The following is a 23102-nucleotide window of genomic DNA, read 5'->3' on the forward strand; positions in this document are numbered from 1 at the left end:
CTTGATTAGAGTAATAGTCAACTTTCAAACGGTGAAAAAAGAGAATCTAGTATTTACATACGCTCACGCTATTTAGTTTTCTACACTCCCAAACGAAAACATGTATATAATGTATAGTATATGTCTGGAGAAGTTTCGAAGAAAATTAAGATCAAAAGAAATAGTTCTTAGTATATATACATATATTGTGTAACTGTTATCAACACATTGGAAAAGCTATATGTATATTAAGATTAAGAAGAGTGCGATATATATATAAAGTACTAAAGACTACAAGTCATATATATTAAGAGAGTACGTACTAGTTTTTTTGGCATGGGTTGCACATGGAGCCAAGGGCAGAAGAAACGGAATAATCATTCCGGTGCTACTACTGGTGGTGGTCGTCGTCATCATGATATTTCTATTATGACAGGTGCTGCTGCAGCCACTACTACATCAAACTCTGGCTGGTCCTGGGGTGGTGGAAGTGCTTGTGGTGGCGGCGGCGGTGGTGGTGGGGGAGGAGGAAGAGGAGGCTGATCAAGATGTTCGATATCATCACGTGCGTATTAATAATTGTTTGGGAATTTATTTATTTATTGATCATGTTATAAGGTTGAGAGTGAGTTCGCAGTGGATTCACTTGGATCTTCAGTATATTGTTTCGATTATTATATAGTGGCAATATGTATTAATTATTTACATAACTCTTTTACTTAAGATTTGTATGACAATGTTAACTGTCTTAATATGACACCCTTGCGATTGATTCCTTACACAATAATTACACTTTGAATAATGACTTTTTTCTTTTTAAAAAAATAATATATAAAATATGTATAGCATGAATTATTTTTCATTTTTTTAATAGATTTTTACTTAAAATACTAATTTTCGTTAAAAAATTATATTTTTACGATTAAACATTTCTTTTCTTCAATTTTACGGTTTTGGAGAAATTTTTACATTTTTACTTTTTCGTCTTTTTTATTTTATTTTTTTTGTGTTGTTTTCACGTTGTATATTTATGTTTTTTTTGTTGATGTTTAGTTGTTATGATATATATATAATTTTTGTTATTTTTTAATTTTTTTTGTTGGTTGCGTGAGTTATTTTTCCTAAAAACTGTATTTTCGTAATTATGAAACTTTGAAAATTGTATTTTTGAAAACTTGAGTGTGTATTTTGAAAAAAAAAATAAGAATCGTAAAAAAGTAAAGAAAAAACAAAAACATTGTGTATTTAAGAAAAAATCGTTTTTTTTAAACATGTTGATAAACCCGAGAGAAGAATTAGCACAGACTACATAGCGCATTATACACCAATTAAGTTACATGACTAATAATTTTACGTTTGGAACCAAAAACATTTTTCTAAGATTATAAGTTAAATTGAGTATAAAAATCTTTGCTGGTATGCAGTGGTGGAGCAAGGAATTCGTTCTAGATGTGGCACAATTTTATTTTTCGATGAAGATTATTTTTTGTGAATATTAACTATAAATAAATCACAATCATTACTTAAAAATGTACACAATGTCATACAATCTTAGCATAATAAGTTAATTTTTGAGTTTCTACATTTATATAATTTGTATCATATCCATTCCATACATATAATTACAAATATCAAATAAATATAGCACAAATTTTTATATATAATTTATTAATATGCATAAATATATAAATTGTAATTACATATATCAATAAAATTATATAATTTGATAAAAATATCAAATAAATAAAAAAACACATTTTTTGAAGTGATTAACTGTGAATATTTCTTCTATTATTAATTTTTTATATTATTTTATGAATTTAAAATTAACTGAAAAGTTAAAAATGATATTTATGAAACTATATAAGTCTCAAAGAAGTATTTTTATTTAGATAAAATCGAATGGGGTGATTATATAGATGAGAAATAGAAGAAATTTAATTAACTCTAAAAAACAATGTGCAATCCATATATACATTAATTATAACTAATCATAACAAACAATGTTATTGGATGGATGGTTAAGTAGGCTCTTTTTCTGTTCGAATATTAGTTGTGTCTAATGGTCTACAAATTGCTCTTTTTTTTGTTTTATAAAAAATTCAAACCCTTCATTTTTTTTACTCGGGTCTATATACTCATCTTGTCCTTAGTTGGGTCCACCCCTGTTGGTATGTCAAAAGCGCTGATATAGATAATTTTTTCCGGCACAATATTACAGTAAAATATAAATGAAAATTGAACATTAACTCGTAGTCTAGCTTGATGTAATTTTATGAGCTTTTCCTTTATTAAATAAGAGTTAATTTTGCTTGTAATATTTTTTTAGGTGATTAATAAGTCCAAAAATACCATTGAAATCATGTTCAAATGACATTTTTATCAAATAGGCCAACTTTTTTGATAGCACAAAAAGTAATTTAAATTGACAATATTACACTAGGAACAGTGTTAAATAATTTTATATTGAAACTATAATATTCTGCACAAAATTTTAAGGATATAATAAGATGAAGACTTTTTATGAGGTTACCTATCTTTGTGTTATCCAATCACGCTTGACTGTAAAATTCTGATTCGATACTATTCAATAAAATGAAAACAATAAGAGAAAAACAGCAATAACTAAACTTGGCTCTTTAATAGTACTACTTGAATTTTTGTACGATTCACCTATCATTTTTATTGACTACAAAAAAAATCTCTCTAGTCTCTCGACCAAGGATGTGCTCATTTCGTATGCGATAAAGCCATAAATCATATATATAAATATATATATATATTGGTATGATAGTTTAAATAATGGACTTTGATTCCGTCCTGCTTGGTACGAAGGCGGAAGACATTCCACCTTTTGATCTGAGCCGTTGATTTGAATTGTAATGATCCAACGGTGGAAGCTCAAGAAATTTGGATTAATATGGGTCATTGAAAGTTGGATTAATGATCCAACAGCTGGGGAGTATTCTGCAAAAAAAGCTGCTCATCTGACAGTTTTTTGTAGTTACAGGCTACTTTAGTAGGGGTATGACTTAAGTTTAATAGTGCAATTGATGGACTTTGACAACTGGTCACCTTCCCACCCATTGTTTCAAACAAAAACCTCTCATTTTCTTCTCTTTGATACCTCTCCTTTTCTTAGTCTGAAACACAAACATTACTCACTCTCTTTTTTTTTTTTTAAAAAAGCTTTGGTTCTCCATCAAACAAACGATGCATAATGACATTCCACCTGAACTAAGCTATTGAAGTTACTGAGGTACAAAATCTGGGTTAGTACTATTTTCAAAATTCTCTTCTCTCTTTGCCATTTTATTTATTTTTTTTATCAAGAAGGAAAAATCTCCATTGAACAAACAAACCATTACAGCCAAGGGCAAGACACCCAACCAATACAACCCAGAACACGGCTACAAACAGCCCCAAAAAATACACTAGTTACATTGAAGTTTCTTTATAAACAACATATGTTGAGGAGAAATCTTTCTGTTATGAACAATGTATAACCTATACTTAACTAAGGTAATAACTTCCTTTGCTATACAACTAGTTGTCAAAGAATAACCATAAAAAATACACCTATTTCTATTCCGCCAGATGATATAAATCACAGCAGCTAAAACCATGTTCAGAATAGAGTCCATGAAGCCACTCTGCCCAGTATTGAGCCGAACTATCCAACCATTATAGTGACTAGACTAAGCTTGAAACCCAAGCCAAGCAAAAATGAAAGACAGGATCCTCTTAGAAAAGCAGCAATCAAAAAAGAGATGATTGTGACTCTCCAAATGGTCTTCACAAACTGGACAAGTTAAGCTATTCAACTGAATATTGAATCTAGCTAAATTGTCTCTAGTCATAAGGTAAGAATTGACCACCTGCCAAAGCAAGATCCTGTGCTTAGGAAGGATTGTTCTACCCCAAACTACATTCTTATACTCCACGAGCTGCTGATTTATTATACTGTTATATAATTTGGAAGGCTTGAACTTTCCTGAGATTCCAGCTGCAAGCACCTCTCTCTCGCTGAACTTACTTCTTAAGTGGCAAAGTTTCCGCCAATACCAGCTGCTGTCCTGTTTCAGAACATAAGTCAAAAAATTAACTCCCTTCAGATATATAACCTTGATCCATTTGACCCAAAGGAGGTCCTGTTTTTCTGAAATAGCCCAAATGTATTTGGCTAAAAGAGCTCTGTTCCAGCTAGCCCCATCCCTGAACCCGAGCCCTCCATAAGCCTTGGGGAGGCAAACCTGATGCAAAGAAGCTAGATGAAGTTTACTGCGATTCCCTGAAGCTCCCCACAGAAACACTCTGCATAATTTCTCAACCTCCTTGACAATACTCTGAGGCAAAATGAACACACTCATCCAGTAAATTCTGAGGCCAAACAGAACAGAATGAATAAGGAGTAATCGGCCTGCATAGGACAAATGCCTACTAGACCAAGTTAACAACTTCAACCTGATTTTATGCACAATAATCTCACAGTCCTCATGTTTCCATTTGGTTGGTCTCATAGGAACGCCAAGGTACCGAAGCGGAAAGGTCCCCTCAGGAAGTTGAATTGCCATTTTTAACTCTCTTCTCTTAAAAGAAAACCGAGTCTCATTATTTTTTCTGGGTTGATTGTGTAACAGACACGGTGCAATCGGAGGTTTTGCCGTTGAATGTACGACGGAGAAAGTGGAACTAAAATTAGCATTTGATGTTCTTGAGGTACGAAACCTGAGTTTTGTAATTTGAGGAAATTAGTCTTTAACTTCAGCATAATGTTGTGCATGTGTTGTATCACCAAAACCATATTGGGATCTACATGCCAAACAGTAATCATTTTGTATTCATGTTGAAGCTGATAATTTTAATTCTATTTTATAAGCAGCATACTATCTTTTTATGAGTAGATTTTGTATAAAGGGAAAATTGTAGTGACAATTATTTTGCAAAAATGACCTTTTAATAAATCCTGTAATTAATGGTTAGCTCTGCATCGTTAAATCAATAAGCCTAATAATAATGCGTGATTAAACTTTTTGTATTTTTAGAGATGTCACTACAACAAAAATGAGTTTTAGGGGCGACACATGTCGCCCCTAATATCCCGAAAAGTCGCCCCTGATGAGTCGCCCGTGAAAAAATGTCCCTAAAGAGAACATTAGGGACGACTCGAAGGGTCGCCCCTAAAACTTGAAATGTCGCCCCAAATGTTTACACGTGGCATATTATCAGGGGCGACAGTGTCGCCCCTAATACTATTTTATTTATAAAAAAATAATAAAACTAACTAATTAAATACAATTTTAATTAATTATTTCTCAAAATTATTATTTAAAATTTAAATAATTGAAAACAAATATATTAAAAATAAAAATATTATATTAAATATTCAAATTAGTTTATTAAAATAAAAATTGTACATATTCATAATACATTAAGATAACAAATATTCATATTATTCATAAAATTTAACAATAATTAATAATAAAATAAACCTAGTCTCCTAAATCAACTGTCTTGTCCTCCTCCCTATTGTCTTCTTGTTGTGGTTGTTGCAGTGGTTGTGGTTGTGATTGCTGCGATGGCGGCATCGGCCAAGGATATTGGGGCGGTAATGTGGACGATCCAGCTCTATACATGTAGGGATACGACGACTGGGAGGACGGTGGAATCGGCCACGGATAAGGTGTTGCTCTGTACATATATGGAGGTACCATATGTTGAGACAGCGCTGCCCCGTACATGGAAGGATGAGTTGGAGCTGGAGGTTGAGAAGACGAAGCCCTAGAAATATTGTCACTATCAGGCACAGGCGGCATCTGAACGTTTGGTGGACGAAATGAAGGTACAAAAAATTGAGATAAGAAATTAACATGATCAGTCAATTTCTGTAGATTATTCTCTAATTTTTCTATATATTCTCTTGAATGATGAGGAGGAACTTGAGACTCGCTGAAGTGAGAGTGTTGGGCAGATGATGACCCCGACCCCGACCTCGACCTCGACCCCGACCCCTTCAATTTGGCCCACTCCTCACTCATGTCCACGCCTTTGGCCTAATATTTTTTGTAGCACCTCCACCTGATCAACTGATGTTGGACGATCATTATTAGAAGCATCAGTGGATGTTTGCTGAGTTTGTAACTCAAAATCAGCCTTCAGTTTTTCTTGTTTTCAAAAAATGTTAGACACTAACATTAAATATTACTCTATTAATATTAAAAAATATAATTCAAACTTACATAATCTTGGCGAGCATAATCGTTCACGAAATCATTTGTTACTTTCTTCCAATGATAATCCTTCCATGACTCAATAAGGTCCGGGTTCGTCTAAAAAATATAACCCAAATGTTAGAGAACATATAATTTAAAAGAACATAATTTTGATAATATTTTATCTTTTACTTACTTTTTCAAAACGGATGGCTGCCAGCGATTTTGTACTCTGCGTTGTAGAATACTTTTGTTTCTTCCGATTTGCCTTATTCTTTACGGAGCGCGCAATAAATTGTGGACTTGTAAATAACTGACAGATCTGCTTCCACTCCTCCTTGTTAACATCATTGGTTGGGTTGTTTAGAACCTTATACCAATCCTCTGGTCCATTGTAGTGTTTCTCAAAGTGTTCGTGTCTTAGTGTTTTCCTATTACGGTATCGGTCTTTCATCTCTCGATCGATACCATCTAAACACTTTAAGAAATCCTCGCGGCCCGCTATTTGATAATAATACTAAATTGAAAATTAAACATATTAATAATATATGTGCTATATTAAAGACAAATTTTTAAAAAATATATTTAATACTATTTTTACCTGAATTATGCCAAGGACCTGATCCTTGTTTTTTTTAGGCACTAATTCCCATGAATCGTAATATCCGGGAACTTTCATTTTAATTTGGGTTCCCACGAGGTGGACAAAAGCAGCGTGCTCGCCCCCAACAACCTTGTACGCTCGCGGGCAAAACGTTACTTCCAGTGGTTTTCCATTTTTACGCCGCCTCTCATCTAGATCTTTTCTAATAACTGCGCCATGACCCTTTTTCTTAGTTGGGATTCCTGTATTTTTTTTATTAATAGTACATAGAATATTAGTATATACATGATAAACACATGTGAGTAAATAAAATAACAAAAAAATTACCTGACTCGCATGTAGTCGGGATCCTAGTAGGATCCGGTGGAGGATCACCGCCAGCGTCTCCACTGTGAGCTCTAGCCACATCTGCTGACATCTACTAACACGACAATAATTTAACCTATCTATTTTAATATTTAATTATTATTTATAATTAATTTATTGAGTATTATTTCAATTGATTAGATAATATGAAACATGCTATTTGGAAACAAACTTTTTATTTCTCAATATGTATAATACATTTAACACTAGATACAAAACTAAGTAGAATAGTCACTATCCTCACTAATTACATCAACATCTATCGGGCACACATCATCTGTATTATCATCACTAAGGTCGACAATTAATTCATCCTCATCTTCTGCTTCTTCTACACTGTCTGCCATATCATCTTTATTGTCATTAATAAATCCATCATCTTCTTGAACAACTAAAGAAGGTCGATGGGCTGTGTTGACTTGAGTCGCTGGTACATCAGATTGCTGAACAACCAACTCTCCGAGATCCACAGTCAAAACAAAATTCGATGAGTTGGTGTCATGTACAACATCAACATCAGCAATCATATCTGAAGCATCTGGAAAGTCCCAAACTTGCCGATGATTCACTTCTTGGACAACTTTCCAATCTCGTCCTCTAACGAGATCATCGATGTAGAATACCTGTTTTGCTTGACTAGCTAGTATGAACGGTTCATCTTTATACCATTCACCGCTGATGTTGATACTAGTAATATTATTTACAGTGATGGTTTTCTTTTATTTCGAATCTGTATTGAACCATTTACATCGAAATAATACCACCGAATAATAACCACTAAAAGACAGATGGAGTATTTCTTCAAGTTGCCCGTAATAGTTAAAACCTTCTATTCCAGCAACACACACTCCACTATTTTGTGTCATTCGATTCTGATCTCGATTGTATGAAACAAATCGAACTCTGTTCACTATACATGCTTGGTAGGAGTAAGCCAATAGATCTGACCCAGATGCTAAAGCTAGTAATTCATCAGCATGCTCTAATGACCCAAGCTGGTGCAAGTCATATATCTAATAATAAAGAAATATATTAGAATGAGAATGTAATTTGTAGTATGCAATTTGCTAAGTAGAAGTTACCTTCTTATGAAACCATGAACGAAACTCTTTCTTATGTATCAATTTATGATTGGAAGCCAGATCTCTTTGTTGCACCTCAGTTAGGTGTTCCCTGTTAATTAATTAACAATGTCAATATTGTTAATTAAGGAGTAGATTGAACAAATGATAAAATAAATATTAATTTTGTACTTACTCTAAATACACTTCAGTTTCTGGAGAATTATCCAATATGAACAACTCAGCTTTATTCTGAGTATTTTCATCGAGGGCACGGGAATTCCCTTACTAAGAGGACGACATTGAGATCCAAACACTGTGAGGTGTCGATTCACATACAGCGCATCTTCATTACGATCAGGCTGATTAAATTTTGTTCCCACACCTTTGAAATACATTGAACAAAATGTCAAAGCCTCATCTGCAACATATCCTTCTGCTATAGATCCTTCAGGACGAACTTTATTCCTGACATAGTTTTTTATTTTTTTCATGTATCTTTCAAAAGGATACATCCACCTCATAAATACAGGTCCTCCCAATATTGCTTCATCAGGCAAGTGCAAAACCAGATGGATCATTATGTCAAAGAATGCTGGAGGGAAAATCAACTCCATCTTGCATAAAATAACAATAAAGTCATCCTTAGCTTTCTCCATATCAGAAACGTTCAGTTTCCTAGAGCACAATTGTTTGAAGAAATTACACAATTCAGTGATGGTAGTGGATATAGATTCTGGTAAAAACTTGCGAACACCTACTGCAAGTAATCGTTGCATTATCACATGACAATCATGGGACTTCAATCCAACAATGTTTGAGTCATTGTTTGTGACTTTTTTCTTTAGATTAGAACAAAAACCATCAGACAACTTCACTCCTTTCAAAAATTGACAAAAATCTCGCTTCTATTCAAAAGTGAACACGTATGGAGCATGCGGTTTCATTAACCTTTTATTGGCATCCTCGTAAGTCCACAACGATTTCCTAACCCCCATATTCTTTAAATCATGTCTTGCGTTAGTGGTGTCCTTAGATTTATCATTATCTAACAAAGTCCCAAGGAGACTGTTGCGCACATTCTTCTCAACATGCATCACATCTAGGTTGTGTTTTAACTGATTTGAACTCCAGTAATCAAGTTCATAGAAAATACTTTTTTTCCTCCAATTACTTTCCCCTGCACCACGCTTGCGCTTCACCCCCCCAAATCTGTCATGTTTACCAGACACTTGAAGCGATAAAGCATTGCCTTGATCTAAAACTTGTTGACAAGTAAACTGTTGTGGAGGATTTCTTTTCTCAACTTTGCCATCAAATTCTTTGTCCCTTCTGTACTTATGATTACTCCTTAAGAATCGCCTATGACCGACATACGATGTCTTACCAATCACTCGAATGGAAGTGGTGTCTTCATTGCACGTTGGACATGCTTTATACCCTTGCCCGCTCCAACCAAACAAGCTACTACGAGCAGGGAAATCATTAATTGTCCACAGAAGGGCTGCACGCATCTTGAACAATTCATTCTTTGTGCCATCTCTTGTGTCAACCCCGTTAATCCACAATTGTTTTAACTCATCCACCAAGGGTCTTAGAAATACATCCATGTCTTTACCCGGTGATTTTGGCCCAGGAATAAGCAGAGTTAGCATAAAATACTCTTCCTTCATGCATAGCCAAGGGGAGAGATTGTAGTTCGTCAAAATCATAGGCCACATGTTGTATGATAAGCTCATGTTTCCAAAAGGATTAAACCCATCAGCAGCCAAGCCTAGACGAACATTTCTAGGATCTTTTGCAAAATCAGGATGGGTGGCGTCAAAGTCTTTCCATGCAGACCCGTCAACCGGATGACGCATCACCCCATCTTCTATTGATATCCTAGTATGATGCCATAACATGTCATTAGCTGTATGTCTTGAATTGTACATTCGCTTTAATCTGGGAGTCAACGGAAAGTAACGCATCACCTTGTGTGGAACCTTTTTCTCCTTCTTCTTTTCATTGACCCATCGGCTACTCCGACACACATGACATGAATCTTTGCTTGCATGCTCATTATAAAATAAGGAACAATCATATTTACACACATGGATTGATTGATATCCCAACCCTAACTTACTCAGATTTTTTTTCGCCTCGTAGTGTGTTGGGGGAATTTTATTATCTTTCGGAAATGCAAATTTTAGTAACTTCAACAATTCATCGAAAGAGTTATTTGGCCACTTCTCCCTAACTTTCAAATGCATCAACTTCACCAAAAATTTTAAGGATGATATCCAATCACAACTCGGATACAACTCAGCTTCAATCTCGTCGAACAACTCGTCATAATACTGTCCCATTCGACTGCCAGATACACCATCTGCTTCCTCTGCATTTGTCGGTAAGAGGAAATCATCAACGACGTCAACCATCTCGTCTACATCTTCATTCTCCTCAACTACCTCATTGGTGACACTAGCTTCCACCTCACCGTGGTAAACCCACTTTTGATAATTCTGTTGAAAACCCTTATCAAAGACATGGGCCTCCACTGTATCTATAGTTTGTAGTTTAACATTCAGGCACCCCACACACGGGCATAAAATTCTCTCGTCGCAGTCTACGTGTTCTTTTTCCATTCTCAAGAAGGCTTGGAGACCATTCCAATAAGCATCATAGTTACGATTCCTTAATGTCGTCCAACTCTTATCGATCGGCATCTACGATACAAGAATAAACAATAATTAAAAATTATTGACTATGTGTGTGTGTGCCCTAATCCACCTTTTCACTCCACTTCTATAAGGGTAAAGAACCTATCCCATTCAGATTTGTAGTATACATATAATTTAATCTACACTCTTAAAATTGTTTCGTTTATGTAAAAAATTTGGCAGCACCTCCCTATAGTTCTCATAAGTGGGCAGACTAAAATTAAGCTTGCCCACTTACAAGAACAAATAAGGAGACACATATTGAAATCTCTATTAGCGAAATAATAAAATGAGTACTAGATCAAATTATAGGTACACAACAAATCCAAACTATCCATGCGGACACATACCGTCCTGGATAATTCAGAGAAGCATATTTAAGAGTTCTTACTAACTCAGCTTCACCGAACGGGTCTAAGGCTTTTCGTGATTGAAAATAATTAAGAAAACATTATCACTAAGTGATAATATATAAAACTTCTATCCAATCTTTGATGATCAAATTTTATCACCAAAGAAAAGCAACAAAAAAAAGAAATATTTTTTAACACTAGATGTTTTATGATGTCTTATAAAATCTTATGACAATAATTTATCTAACTTTTAATTTATTTTGAAATTATTTATCTAATTATTTAATTTATTTTTAAATTACTAAATTTGTTAATATTAAATAAAATTATAATTTTTTAATTCATTTATCTAAATTTTTAATTTATTTTGAAATTATTTATCTAATTTTTTAATTACTAAATTTGTTAATATTAAATTAAATTAAAATTTTGTAATTTATTTTGAAATTATTTATCTAACTTTTAATTTATTTTTAACTTACTAAATTTGTTAATATTAAATTAAATTATAATTTTGTGATTTATTTTGAAATTATTTATCTAACTTTTAATTTATTTTGAAATTATTTATCTAATTATTTAATTTATTTTTAAATTACTAAATTTGTTAATATTAAATAAAATTATAATTTTTTAATTCATTTATCTAAAATTTTAATTTATTTTGAAATTATTTATCTAATTTTTTAATTACTAAATTTGTTAATATTAAATTAAATTAAAATTTTGTAATTTATTTTGAAATTATTTATCTAACTTTTAATTTATTTTTAAATTACTAAATTTGTTAATATTAAATTAAATTATAATTTTGTGATTTATTTTGAAATTATTTATCTAACTTTTAATTTATTTTGAAATTATTTATCTAATTATTTAATTTATTTTTAAATTACTAAATTTGTTAATATTAAATAAAATTATAATTTTTTAATTCATTTATCTAAATTTTTAATTTATTTTGAAATTATTTATCTAATTTTTTAATTTATTTTTTAATTACTAAATTTGTTAATATTAAATTAAATTAAAATTTTGTAATTTATTTTGAAATTATTTATCAAACTTTTAATTTATTTTTAAATTATATATCTAATTATTTAATTTATTTTTAAATTACTAAATTTGTTAATATTAAATTATAATTTTTCACTTTGTTTTAAAATTATTTAATTGTTAATATTAAATAAAATTATTTATCTAATGTTTTAATTTATTCTTTAATATTTTTTGTTAATTCTAAGTATTCAATGTTTTATTTATTATATTATTATTTATTTAGTCCTCTAACTCTACCAAAATTTGGGCAACATAACATCTCTATTATAACATATCCCAAAAATTTAAAACCCTACAAAAAACACTCATAAAATTCTCAGAACATTCACAATATACATATTATTAATCAAATTTAAATACTAACACATGCTACAATTTTATACACATATATAAATATATCACTGAACACATCTTATTTTGTACACACATTCACATATTAGTTAAAATAATAACATAATTGAAAAATAAATACCTTGATGCCACAAAATTATAAATACTCTAATGACCAAATTTCCAAGAGATACTCCTTCAATTTCTACATAAAATCAACCCAAAAAATTAAATTTAAACAAAATTAAATCAACTTAAGATTGTTCTATTTTTAACTGTCATAAAGAAAGAATTAATTAGATAATGACCAACAACAACAAAGCTGAAATGATGTAGAAACATTCAAATTCGATAATGGAAAGCATATCTGAATTAAAAAAAAAAATCACTGCTGGAAAAACCAAATTTAAACTTTAGTTGTAACATTTTGTCTGTTTCGTTTTTCTTGGGTAAAAAAACATGGATGTTATTTATGTTAAAACAAGCGCAAAAAAACGAAAAAGGAACTGTAATTCTACTCTGCATGGCAGGGCCAATACTAAATTTAGTACTTCATAGTCAGCATGTTTTCCCTTTACTGATGACAAAAGCACTAATGTGCAAATTTAGAAGCATGAGACAACATAAGCTATAGAACATACCTATATCCTCTGGCTCTGGAGAGTCTAATAAGATGTCAGAATCGGATGGAAGAAAAGGAGAACCAGGATAGTTTCCCAGGGCTCCTAAGTCTGCAGAAGTATCAAGGTATTACAGATTAATAAAAGCCTTAAATTGCATAAACAATCATGCAATTTTAGCCTGCAACACAAATGAGTGCTGCACACTGCCCACTGCACTTTCTCTTTTTTTTTTTTGTGTGTTTGACTCTTCTCTTCTCACTCTTCTCCTGCCTATATATATATCTAGTAGTATAGGCATAAACAACAAACATAAAGCTATCCCATTTATTTATAACAAATATTGAGCATGGAAATTCAATTACGCAAAAACAGGGACATATTTATATATTATATATATATATATATAAGCAGAGGCATATTTATATATTTTATAAGAGATACTCTTTCGATACTCCTTCAATTTCTACACAAAATCAACCCAAAAAATTACAAGCCGAGAGCCTTTGGTGATACATATTATTATTAAAATCTATTATCAAGACAATTAAAATTTATTATTAAGACAATTAAAAATCATATTATGAACGGCTAATGTATATATTATATATAAACAACTACATATATATATTATATAAACAACTACATATATTATATATACATGCATATAAAAAATATATAGAAGCCAAGAGATTACCTATGTTGCGGCCAGCCATCTGGAGAAAGAGCCAAGAGGGAGTCTCAGCCACGAGGGAGCCGAGAAGGAGTCTAAGCCGGAGGTTTGGCCTGGGTCTTGGGGTTGCGTCAGAGAGGTCTTGGGTCTTGGGGTTGGGTCGCTGATGGTGGTTCGACTTGGGGTTGGGAGAAGAATGATGGTGGTTCGGTGGGGTTGGGAGGCAAGGATGATGATGGTGAGTGAAGGAGGGGAAAAGGAGGGAAGAGGCGGCTGAAAAATTTCAGAGAGAAATGAGGGAAGGAGAAGAGGCACAGCTGGGGTTAGGTTATATTAACAGTATTAGGGGCGACACGTGTCGCCCCTAATATTAGAACATGTGTCAAAAAATTTCTTACCAAAAATGATATATATCAGGGGCGATGTGTATGAATATTAGGGGCGACTGCCAACTTGTCGCCCCTAATATTGCCACTTTTAGTGGTGACATGATGTCGCCCCTGATATTGTCGCCCCTAAAACTGGTTTTTGTTGTAGTGTGTTGTATTGTATATTTAGTTCATGAGCCGAACTCCTAATCTTGGTATCATTCTAATTTTAGTTTATAGGTGTGATATTAAATAGTATAAGAGATTCGAATTGGAAATTGAGGTGCACCAACTATTTCTCCAATGATGAATGGAAGGTATCATAATGTCTATCTAGTTCATAAATATATTTTTTTGAAGAAAATATTAATGTTAATTTTTTTTTTGCAGAAAAAGTCTATGGCAGGCTCACAAAATAGATCGAAAGTGTCTTATATGTATGCAGGTGGAAGTAAATCATTTACTCAATACTTACACGAGGAGATAAATATTTTTCAGTGTTGCCAATATTAATTTACTATACATAAGTTTAATTTTTTTCCAATAATTATTACAGAAATCAAAACATACAATGGATATAGATGAAGGACAACCAGGTTCTTTTAAAGCTGGAGAGATTGAAACATTTTTAAAAAAACCCACCTGACAAAAAATAACAAATGGATCCACAAAGAAGCAGAGCAATCATATTTCCTATAAGTTACCAATATTTTCTCGACTATTTACATTTGATCTAAACATATAACATAGTTCTTTTATCTTTATAGAAAGAGATGATTGAGTTACGACATGATCAACTTAATCAACTTGAAGATGGAACATTAATAATGGTGAACAAAGCTGCTATTTATAGACAAGTTTTAGGTGAAGATAAATATGGCTGGTTAAGAGGTTTTGGACCTGTCCTTACAAAAAAGTTATCAACCGAGTTATCATCTAAATCTAAAGAGCATGAAGACTGACACTTTGAGAAATTAGAAAAAATCATTAAAGATTTTACTAGTGAAAAAAGATGACGTTATTGAAAAATATATTCAAGAAAAAATGGACAAGCGGTTTGAATTATTACAAAGAAAATTCTTGGAAGAACGCGATTTGCAATAATCTTCAAATAAAGAGACAAGTCAACAAATTGATTCAAATCCAGCACAACAATCGACGACGCCACCATCAATGGTTTTAATAATTTTTAAATTTATAATAATAATAGTACTATGATTTTTATATTTATTTGATTTTTTTTTGTAGGACAAAAAGTATAGATTAAAATTTGAAGTTGGTGATGTGGTTGCTATTGGTAAAATTGTAGCTTGCACAGAAGTACATGGAAGAAAATTGGCAAAAGACAATGTACGAGTACACGTACTTGAATGTTTTAATGAAACAACTCATCTCCCTATATGCGTTCGTGATGATTTAATCTTTGTAAAAGATGCTATCGAAAGTTTTGTTCCATGGCCGAAACACTTAATCATTTTTGCCGATTATGAGGTAATAAAAACATTATTTAGTTCAACTTTTTAGAATTTTTTTTCTATTACTTATAAGTAATTATTGTTTAATGAATAATGTTTTTAGGCAGTCAACAATATGGAAAAAAATGAACACTCATCTTCACACACGCCATCTAAAAAAGGTACAACAAGTTCAAAGAATGTGCAAAAGTCTCCAATTAAGTTTGATATGCCTAAGAACTCTCCCAAGAACATAAAAGCTATATTGATAAGTGTTCAATTCCTCGATCCTTTAAACAACATTTGTATTAAAATGGATCACAAAATTTTGGGCCATGATGAAGATTTTTATATTGCACCTGGGGATGTAATTCATATCGGCACAACAGTGAAAATTGAAGCTCCCTGTATATATATCATTTTATATTAGGTAAGAAAATTTTCTTATGACTTTTACATCATGCTTTTGATAACATTATTTTAATTGGTAACATTATAATATTTAGGATCTTACATCAAATGGTGGAAAAGTCAAATCGAGGACAATATTTTCATTTTTTTTAATCCAACTTGGGCTTCTTTGGTGGGTTCCAATATACTAAAAAATGCAGAATTAATAGCAGACCGATTAGTATGAGCATAGTCAATGCAACTTTCCTTGCTCCCTATTAATATATGGTTAGATTAATTTAAATGACTATTTTTGCTATAAAATATAATAATAATAATAATAAAAATAATTTATTTATGTATTCAATAGCTATCATTGGGGGCTAGTAATAGCTGATCCATTGCATGATACATGCTTCTGGCTCGAACCAATTGGAAAACCTCCACACAATGATGTTACAAACTTTATTACGATGTAAGTTAATAATATTATATATTAATTTTGTAAAACCATCAAATTAAATTTTATTTAGTAGTTTTGATGATAACTTATTTATTTTTTAGGGTTTTTTACTACTACAATGCTTCAAAAATAGGATTCCAAGAGAAGGTGGTATTATATGGAAATCCATAGAGGCAAGTAGCTATATAGATATATCATCATATATAATAAGTTTTAAAATTGTATTTTACAATTATTTAAAAAATTGAAGAGCTTTTACACATCTATATAAATATGCAGTGTCCTAAACAACCATCGAATGCCAAATGCAGTTATTATATAATGAGATACATGCAAGATTTCTTCATGGATCCGAGACCTATCAATTGGTTAAATACTAATGTAAGATATAAATATATATCCTTATTTGAAATACATTATATTCAATATATTATTTAAATTCACTAATAATTATCATTGTTTTTGAAATTCCGTTTTTAGTAATTACCAAATTAATTATACCATATGAATTAATTAAAGTGCTAAATTGTAATTAACTGTGTAAATAGATTGCAGTTCTGTCGGGACAGAATCTGAACTTATCACGATAAAAACTGAACACAATAAAAAGACAGTGCAAAACAATAAAGAACACAACGAATTTTTACAAGGTTCAAAAACCCTTTCGGATAACCTACTCCTTGAGGCCACGCCCAGAGAATAAAACCAATTAATAAAGAATCACAAGTACAAAATATTGACTTATCTGATCTTGATTGAAATGCTCAACCACTTGAACTCCCTTCAATGGCCAGTGAGTGCTTGCATCCTCCCAACGCAAGGCTTGTAAATATCTTCTCCCAAAGACTATAAAAGTTATGTTCAAATTACAATGTGTATTCACTCATGAACGTGGTATAAACTCACCACAAAATCTAAACACTCATATTTTTATAAGATCACGTGAATACTATGATCTTGAATACAAATAAGGAACTCTCACAAATATTACAACACACTCACAAATTATGCATCTAAGAGTTCACTTTTTCTCAAAGCCTTAGAGCCCTATTTATAGAGTCCTTTTTTGTGCTCATAAAGGCTGAGAAAGAATCTCCTAATAAAGGCAAGAATAATTGAAGATATTCTTGATTGATGAAGAATTTGCTTTATTTAGAAGATGCTGATCCGACATATACGATTTTGGTGGGGACAGCTCAGACTTGTGTCGGATCGAAAATGTAATGCCCCAAATTTCCTAATGAGGTTTAGAAGCTTGATTAGGAGGCCGGGAGGGCCATAATTGATATATTATAGTATTTAATGATCATATGCATGTTTACGTGAATTATATTATTATATGATGGTGGATGCATGCATATGGGAGAATTTTTTATTGTGAGGGTATTTTGGTAATTTGGACACTGTGGGCGTAATTGTGTATTTTGGGTGCACAGTTGTGATTAATTAATTTAGCCACATTATAAGGTGGATTGGTTCGAGCTAATCGACATGAGACGATCATGAGATGTAAGTGTTTGGTCTAGTCATAACGGGTTTAAGTTCGGGGCTCGGGGTGAGTCTCGGGGTGAATTTAATGATTAGATCATTACTGGGAATTAAAGGGTAATGGGGTATGATTTATTGGTATTTGGGAATATTGAGAATAGCGGGAATTGGGAAGCGTTAATTATGATTAACGGGATAAGTGAAAAGTTCCAATTCTACCCTTGAAATGGTTATAGAGACTTTAAGTGACTTAAGGGCAATTTGGTCATTTGGAGTTTGGATATATATGACTTAGGAGGGCTGTAGAAAGAACAGAGCCAAAACAGGGGTTTTCATCTTCAACCCGTACACCATCCCTCACCATCTCTTCTTTGGTGTTCTTGAGGCCATCTTAAGGTTTTGAGCTAGGAAATCAAAGGTGGCAGCTAGGGAACTTGTTTCAACCATTAAAGGGGATTCAAAACCGTGTTTGAGGTGAGTTTTAGTCATTGAATTCAGGTGTGCTCTGTTTTTAAGCTTTGGTTTTCAGCTTGTGAATCTCTTGTAGAAAGCTTGGATTAATAGAAGTTTGGGTGATGTTTTCTTTGGGTTTTGATGAGGGAAAGTGGTAGAGGATGTTTGGTGGTTGAATTGGGTGTTAGGTTATGATTTGAGACAGGTTTGAGGGGCTGGTTCTAAGGGGAAACACAAGGGAGAAATCTGGGGTGCATGCTGGTTTTTGCCTGGTCTGGGCTGAGCGCCGCGGCCCTTGGCGTCTGGCAGGGGGGGGCCCTTTCTGTTTGAGGGCGCGCCGCGGCGCAGCAGGGGAAGGCCGCGGCCCTTAAGGCCATTTTGACCAAAAATATGTTTTTAGCTTGGGGATTCAAACCATAGGCCTCGGGGTTAAACCTAGTACCCGGTTAAGTGGGGATTGATGTTCCGGAGGCTAGATATTGATTTGGGAACTTGTGTTGATCATTTTTATTGATGATACCTTATATTTGGTTATGACTAGGTGAACGCTAAAGGACTAAAAGTTGATCGTTCTCAAGGGTCGTTCTAGCTCGACTTTGAGGTAAGAAAACTGCACCCTGTGTATATGTGACATGCATGGCTATTATGATGCATGTTGGTTGATTATTGAGTATGACATGCATGGCTATTCTTGATGCATGTTGGTTGGTTATTAAGCGTGACATGCATGGCTGCTATTGATGCATGTTGGATTGCTGGATATGTTGCGTATGATGCATGAGAAACATGTGATTAGGACATGCTTTGTATACTGGGTATGATGTAGTTCAGAGCTTGAGCCTCTGTGGTTGTACATGGTCCTATTTGTACTGGTATCTGTTTAGTAAGCATGCTGAATACCTTGTTTATGGATATTGAACATGTGGTATATGTTTGGTGGCATGACTTGCTTGTGTATGGCACTGACTAGTCAGGGACCGACTCTAAATTCGAGAATCATGCATTGAATGGCTCTATGGCATTAATGCTAGACCGACCCTAGGGTCGAAGAACTTATAAGCGCTTGCCTGGTCTAAGACCAGATGATTTCAGCCAAGGTATATGACCCCGGTGACTGTTTGTCACATGGCTGGGGGACGCTGTCCTTAGTTACGACTCTAGAGTCGAGAGGATGGTTATGTTGGTGACTAATCACCATGCACCTATCCTAATCAAGCTTATGAAGGAACCGCCTATCAGTTAAGCCCTGGTGACCCTATCGTCACATGGCTATAGGAAGCTGTACTCACTTTTGTGACTTTTGGCTATTGTCACCTACCTATTTTGGACCGTTGGTCCTGAATGGTTGTTACAATTACTGTTGATATTATATCATGTTATCTGTTGATATTATATCATGTTACCCGATGATATTACGTCATGTTATCTGTTGATATTATATCATGTTACCCGATGATATTACGTCATGTTATCTGTTGATATTATATCATGTTAGATTGTGTTTTCTTGCTGGGCTTCGGCTCATGGGTGCTACATGGTGCAGGTAAAGGCAAGAGGAAGTTGGACCGTCCTTGAGTTGAAGATCTTAGGTGATGAAGTTTACATATGCAGCTGCTCGTCCACCACGGCCGAGGTTTAAAGTGGAACTAGGGTCGAAACCTGTTTTGCCGCTTAGAACGGCCTGTTGTAAATATTTTCTGTAATAGACTTTGAAATTATATTTTCTGGATCCCAATGTATATATTAAACGTTCTAGTGAAACGTTACCTCCTAACCAAAGTTTTTAATCCCTAAACCGCTAATCATACTTAGTTCACGATTTTGGCCAAATGACTCGGTTAGCGAGTTTAGCATTGTTTACAAGGCACACCGTAACGGTCCCTGGGGTTTGGGGCGTTACAGAAAACATGCTCAAGATAGAAAGAACAATTAATGACATTAAAGATTCAGTTTCCTGAATTTCAATTCTTGAGTTGCACGAAAATATAATGTCTGTTGACCCTGATTTTGGTCAACTGACACGGAGTCAAATATGCTTAATGTAGACAGATATGTTGAAATGAATGTGATGACGAAAGCAATAAAAGACACAAGAATTTATAGTGGTTCGGTCCCAAATTTTGGTAATGACCTACGTCCACTTGAATTGTTATTGATGTAGGATCCAAAGGAGTGATCAAAGAACTAGGGTTCAATGAGTTTCACTAACCTTTGAAGAAGAAAATACAATCTCTCTAATGTGATATCTCTAATCGCAGATAATTCGCTAGCCAAAAGAAAAGTCCCCTCTCCTTGAGCTCTCTTTCTTTATTTATAAGCTGAAGGAAGATTTACATTAATTTGTTACAGATATTCTTTCCTAAATAATCGGATACTCAGGAAATCATAGGAGATAATTTCGGATTCAATCATAACTACCAAAGATTTCCTCCGTGTATAGCGTGTATACGACCAGACTGGTTGTATGTAGTGATTGATCGTTGCGCCAATAGACATATTCCTGGTTGATGGTCGAGCATGAATTTTGCCAGATGTCAGCCATGTGTATTTAATGTCTGCCATGTCATCCATGTCTGATTTTTGGATAACACTTGCCCCCCAAGTTTGTTTAGTGCGACCAGCAATAAAGAAACTTTAGGGAAACAACCGTTCATATCCCCACGAAATCTGTCAGGATCCTCGTGCGTTTTTTAAAACAGTGACATACTTATGTCTAATCCTGCCTTTTCAGTTTTCAAGAAAACAATTTGATGACTTATACACTTCCACACGTTTCGAAAATGGAAAGTAATGATTACTACCTTTTTGCCATACTTCGGTCCCTATAAGTAACCTCTTTTTCTTCCTTATAATTTTTTACTCACCATCTTTGCCAAGAACCTCAAGAACTTTGCTCCCAGAACACAGAGCTTCGAAACCAGTCCGGCGTCTAGCTGAAGGTCTTCCGACTCGAAATTTCTACTTTCTTCTGAATCTCCACCTTTACCCAGGTAATCACTTTGTTCTTTAAGCTTTTCATTACACCATGCATGCCGTTACTATGCTCTGTGATTTCCGTGTTCTTGAGTAGGGTTTTATGAGGATTTTTGTATAAACCCTCCAATGCTTGGTAAGAGGACGTCTTTCTACTTTGTGTTAGTTAGAACTTAGTTTGATAGTAAGGATCATAGGCTTAGGGCGTAAGATTGATGTAAAAATTCAATCTTTAAACTAGACAAAAAAAAACTGGGTTATTTCCCGCCCTTCAGGAGTCGAAAAAGTTCTCTTTTAGAAAACAGTTTACTTCCTTTTTGATCCGTTTTTCAAACCACTAGCGTCGAACTTAGCGTAGGGGTAGGATGCTGCTAGTTATTTAGATGCGAGCAACGTTATCCCAATCTCCCACGCTACTTTGCAGACCACGTGTCTTATCTCCTCCATTGTTTGTTTGCAATTTATATGCAAGACCCTTGGGGAGGAGAAAGACCCATTGAAGACGACCTCTTGACTCAACTACTTGAAGGCGAAGAAAACCCATCTACTTTGATACCAGAAATCCCTTTTTCTCGCCCTAGCTCAAACCGTCCTCTAGTCCCATCCCAGAGAATGGCCCGAACAATAAGAAAAGCTCGAAAAACGAAAACCCCTAACTTCTCAGGCCAGCCTTCTGCTGATGCTCCCTCGACCAGTGGTCGAGGTGAATTTGCTCCTGACACCAATGTCCAAAGGCGTGCCCACCCTCGACATGCTGATCAGCCGAATGTTGAGTGGCACGTCGTTCCCCAGAGTTCGATGACGATGCGGAAGATTGTCAACTATTTAAATAAATACAACCTGACGGGGGTGACCTTAGTCAAACCTTCTATCGACCAGCGGGCCAACCTACCAGGCGGAGCTTACAGCGCCTAGTCGAGGTTTCATATCGAGGAAGGTGCCACCCTGCCTTTTCACTCATTTTTTCAAGGGGTGGCCAATTACTTCGGAGTTGCCCCTTTCCAAATTACTCCAAACGGGTATAGAATGCTGGCCGCACTCTATATCCTTTACAAACTCAAAAAATGGCCAGTACCTTCTCCACACGAGGTCAATTTCCTTTTCGACCTTAAGTCCAACCCCAACCAAGATGGCACAGGGTTTTTTCATCTTTGCCACTAAGAAACCGGGCACACTTTTTTGTCCGATACTACTCATATCTCTAACTTGGGGAGATATCATCACGAATACTTCCTTACGCCTGACATAGCTGCAGACAACCTGGCCTTCGCTCGAGGAGGTAAAAATTCATACGCTAGTAGCTTCTACACTTTAATGTTTTCTTGTCATAATATCTCGACATTCCACTGTGTTCCAGGCCCATGGTTACGCCCAATCCCTACTCCAGGGATGGAGTCAAGGGCAACACTCTTAGCTAGCATGCCAAATGATGATAAGAGTGTCAAAAACTTGGTTACCGAGGCTAACCTTAGGCTGGTTGGCCTCTGGAGTTCCCAACCCGCAACGAGTGAACCTTCGACGGGCGGTGTTCAAGCCGAAGTGGGTCCCGAGCAG

At 34.2% G+C, this 23102-nt stretch overlaps 1 long non-coding RNA gene across 1 annotated transcript in view; it reads left to right on the forward strand.

The window, feature by feature from the left end:
- The first annotated feature begins 229 nt into the window (after positions 1 to 229).
- LOC133802543 (uncharacterized) overlaps positions 230 to 23102 on the forward strand; it is an 86730-nt gene continuing 63857 nt past the window's right edge. The window contains exon 1 of the long non-coding RNA XR_009877380.1: positions 230 to 304. This is a non-coding gene — a long non-coding RNA (uncharacterized LOC133802543). The remainder of the gene's footprint in view (positions 305 to 23102) is intronic.

The sequence above is a fragment of the Humulus lupulus genome, chromosome 9, assembly GCF_963169125.1.
Source record: "Humulus lupulus chromosome 9, drHumLupu1.1, whole genome shotgun sequence".
NCBI lineage: Eukaryota > Viridiplantae > Streptophyta > Magnoliopsida > Rosales > Cannabaceae > Humulus > Humulus lupulus.